Source organism: Triticum urartu, chromosome 1 (assembly GCF_003073215.2).
Source record: "Triticum urartu cultivar G1812 chromosome 1, Tu2.1, whole genome shotgun sequence".
Taxonomy (NCBI): domain Eukaryota; kingdom Viridiplantae; phylum Streptophyta; class Magnoliopsida; order Poales; family Poaceae; genus Triticum; species Triticum urartu.
The window spans coordinates 514,978,744-514,983,412 of record NC_053022.1 but is presented as its reverse complement, the minus strand read 5'-3'; the positions used below and the strand labels follow the sequence as shown (position 1 = coordinate 514,983,412).

Below are 4,669 nucleotides of genomic sequence, written 5' to 3'. Positions count from 1 at the left end.
TGATGTCTCTTACCGATCTACCACTATCGTTTTAGGGTTATGCATTAGAGACAGCTGCATTCACATTAAATAGGGCACCATCTAAGTCCGTTGAGACGGCACAATCTGAACTGTGGTTTGGCAAGAAACCAAAGTTGTCGTTTCTTAAAGTTTGGGATTGTGATGCTTATATGAAAAAGTTTCATCCTAATAAGCTCAAACCCAAATCGGAGAAATATGTCTTCATAGGATACCCAAAGGAGACTGTTGGGTACACCTTCTATTACAAATCCGAAGGCAAGACTTTTGTTGCTAAATTCGGAGTTTTTCTAGAGAAGGAGTTTCTCTCGAAATAAGTGAGTGGGAGGAAAGTAGGACTTGATGAGGTAACTGTACCTGCTCCCTTATTGGAAAGTAGTTCATCACAGAAATCTGTTCCTGTGACTACTACACCAATTAGTGAGGAAGCTAATGATGATGATCATGTAACTTCAGATCAAGTTACTACCGAATCTCGTAGGTAAACCAGAGTGAGATCCGCACCAGAGTGGTACGGTAATCCTGTTCTGGAAGTCATGTTACTAGACCATGACGAACTTGCGAACTATGAGGAAGCGATGATGAGCCCAGATTCCGTGAAATGGTTTGAGGCCATAAAATCTGAGATATGATCCATGTATGAGAACAAAGTATGGACTTTGATGGATTTTCCCGATTATCGGCAAGCCATAGAAAATAAATGGATCTTCAAGAGGAAGACGGACGCTGATAGTAGTGTTACTATCTACAAAGCTAGAATTGTCGCAAAAGGTTTTCGACAAGTTCAAGGTGTTGACTACGATGAGATTTTCTCACCCGTATCTATGCTTAAGTCTGTCTGAATCATGTTAGCAGTTGCCGCATTTTATGAAATCTGGCAAATGGATAAACAAAACTGCATTCCTTAATGGATTTACTAAAGAAGAGTTGTATACGATACAACTAGAAGGTTTTGTCGATCCTAAAGGTGTTAACTAAATATGCAAGCTCCAGCGATCCATCTATGGACTGGTGCAAGCATCTCGGAGTTGGAATATGCGCTTTGATGAGATGATCAAAGCATATAGTTTTATACAGACTTGCGGTGAAGCCTGTATTTACAAGAAAGTGAGTGGGAGCACTACAACATTTCTGATAAGTATATGTGAATGACATATTGTTGATCGGAAATAATGTAGAATTATTCTGCAAAGCATAAAGGAGTGTTTTGAAAGAAGTTTTTCAAAGAAAGACCTCGGTGAAGTTGCTTACATATTAAGCATCAAGATCTATAGAGATAGATCAAGACGCTTGATAAGTTTTTTTTCAATGAGTACATACCTTGACAATATTTTGAAGTAGTTCAAAAATTGGAACGGTCAAAGAAAGAGTTCTTGGCTGTGTTACAAGGTGTGAAATTGAGTAAGACTCAAAGCCCGACCACGGCAGAAGATAGAAAGAGAATGAAAGTCATTCCTATGCCTCAGCCATAGGTTCTATAAAGTATGCCATGCTGTGTAGCAGATCTATTGTATACCCTACACTGTGTTTAAGTAAGGGAGTACAATAGTGATCTAAGAGTAGATCACTGGACAGCGGTCAAAATTATCCTTAGTGGAATAAGGAAATATTTCTCAATTATGGAGGTGACAAAAAGGTTCGTCGTAAAAAGTTACGTCGATGCAAGTTTTGACACTAATCCAGATGACTCTAAGTCTTAATCTGGATACATATTGAAAGTGGGAGCAATTAGCCAGAGTAGCTCAGTGCAGAGCATTGTTGACATAGAAATTTGCAAAATACATGCGGATCTGAATGTGGCAGACCCGTTGACTAAACTTCTCTCACAAGCAAAACATGATCACACCTTAGTACTCTTTGGGTGTTAATCACATAGCGATGTGAACTAGATTATTGACTCTAGTAAACCCTTTTGAGTGTTAATCACATGATGATGTGAACTATTGGTGTTAAATCACATAGCAATGTGAACTAGATTATTGACTCTAGTGCAAGTGGGAGACTGAAGGAAATATGCCCTAGAGGCAATAATAAAGTTATTATTTATTTCCTTATTTCATGATAAATGATTATTATTCATGCTAGAATTGTATTAACCGGAAACATAATACATGTGTGAATACATAGACAAACAGAGTGTCACTAGTATGCCTCTACTAGACTAGCTCGTTAATCAAAGATGGTTATGTTTCCTAACCATAGACAAAGAGTTGTTATTTGATTAACGGGATCACATCATTAGGAGAATGATGTGATTGACATGACCCATTCCATTAGCTTAGCACCCGATCGTTTAACATGTTGCTATTGCTTTCTTCATGACTTATACATGTTCCTATGACTATGAGATTATGCAACTCCCGTTTGCCGGAGGAACACTTTGTGTGCTACCAAACATCACAACGTAACTGGGTGATTATAAAGGAGATCTACAGGTGTCTCCAAAGGTACATGTTGGGTTGGCGTATTTCGAGATTAGGATTTGTCACTCCGATTGTCGGAGAGGTATCTCTGGGCCCTCTCGGTAGATGCACATCACATAAGCCTTGCAAGCATTACAACTAATGAGTTAGTTGCAAGATGATGTATTACGAAACGAGTAAAGAGACTTGCCGGTAACGAGATTGAACTAGGTATTGAGATACCGACGATGAATCTCGGGCAAGTAACATACCGATGACAAAGGGAACAACGTATGTTGTTATGCGGTCTGACCGATAAAGATCTTCGTAGAATATGTGGAGCCAATATGGCATCCAGGTTCCCCGCTATTGGTTATTGATCGGAGACGTGTCTCGGTCATGTCTACATTGTTCTCGAACCCGTAGGGTCCGCACGCTTAAGGTTTTGATGATAGTTACATTATGAGTTTATGCATTTTGATGTACCGAAGTTTGTTCGGAGTCCCGGATGTGATCACGGACATGACGAGGAGTCTCGAAATGGTCGAGACATAAAGATTGATATATTGGAAGCCTATATTTGGATATCGGAAGTGTTCCGGGTGAAATCGGGATTTTACCGGAGTACCGGGAGGTTACCGGAACCCCCCGGAAGGTATATGGGCCTTAGTGGGCTTTAGTGGAAGAGAGGAGAGGTGGCCAGGGCTGGGCCGCGCGCCCCTCCCCCCTAGTCCGAATAGGACAAGGAGAGGGGGGCGGTGCCTCCCCCCCCCTTCCTTCTCTCTCTCCTCTTTCCCCATCCCGAATCCTATTCCAACTAGGAAAGGGGGGATCCTACTCCCGGTGGGAGTAGGACTCCTCCTGGCGCGCCCTCCTCCTGGCGCGCCCTCCTCCTGGCCGGCCGCACCTTCCCCTGCTCCTTTATATACGGGGACAGGGGGCACCCCTAGACACACAAGTTGATCCACGTGATCATATTCTTAGCCGTGTGCGGTGCCCCCTTCCACCATAATCCTCGATAATATTGTAGCGGTGCTTAGGCGAAGCCCTGCGACGGTAGTACATCAAGATCGTCACCACGCCGTCGTGCTGACGGAACTCTTCCCCGACACTTTGCTGGATCGGAGTCCGGGGATCGTCATCGAGCTGAACGTGTGCTAGAACTCGGAGGTGCCGTAGTTTCGGTGCTTGATCGGTCGGGCCGTGAAGACGTACGACTACATCAACCGCGTTGTGCTAACGCTTCCGCTGTCGGTCTACAAGGGTACGTAGATCACACTCTCCCCTCTCGTTGCTATGCATCACCATGATCTTGCGTGTGCGTAGGAAATTTTTTGAAATTACTACGTTCCCTAACAATCCCCTCCTTCTCCTCCCGCGGCCGCAGGGCGCGCCAGTCGCCCTTCTTCCGCGACCTCGCCTCCCCCATCCCCCATGGAGCAGCAGAGGAGGGAGACCAGGCGCCCAGATCCGCCCTTCTCCGGCCTGCGCCAACACCGGCCATGGCGCGACCCAGCAGGTGAGGAGGGAGATCAGGAGTGAGGGGGTGACGGCCATGGGCGGCTACAACGCATTCCTGGCGACCACGCTGCCGCCGGAGCACCGCATCTACGACCCGGACGCGGAGTCGCTGTAGTCGGGCACGACCACATTCCTCACGGCGTTCCGCCGGGGCTTCGCCATCGAGGTGCTGGACGTGTAAAGTGGCCCGCCCATGGGTGTCTTCAAGTTCCGGCTGGGGCTACATGGAGGGCCCGTTCAAGGGCCACCCTCCGCACGGCCGCCGCGTTGAGTTCTTCGACGTCCGTGTCTTCCACGTAAGTTTATTTGACAGTAATTAATGGTGTATTATTGGTTTTGTTCAAAGATAAGTGACCTGCAACCCTGTGATGATATATAGGTCGATGAAGACACCAAGGTGGAGAAGGCAGAGTTCTTCTACGAGCGTGGCAACTTCCTCGCAAACTTCTTGTCTGCGCCTGCTACTTCTGCTTCTACTGCGTCGGCTTAAGGTTGCCCTGTGATGAGAGGAGACTGAAGCGTGCCAGAATCGACGAAACATGCTTGTCACTAGCTAGTATTGTCTTCAGTCTCTCTATCTCGGGAGGACGCCGCCCTTCCTCTGCTCCCTGTCCAAACAAGCGAGCTCTGGATCCACCCCCACAACCACGGCATCGGCACCGGCACCGGAGGCCGTGGAGATGCAGCTCCGTCGCGCAGTCGTCGAGCCAAGGTACTCACTCCCCTCT

The 4,669-nt window shown here is 46.5% G+C and overlaps 1 pseudogene; it reads left to right on the top strand.

Moving 5' to 3' along the window:
- Window positions 1–3,784: 3,784 nt before the first annotated feature.
- On the top strand, window positions 3,785–4,458 carry LOC125537177 (annotated as a pseudogene).
- The last annotated feature ends 211 nt before the right edge of the window (window positions 4,459–4,669 follow it).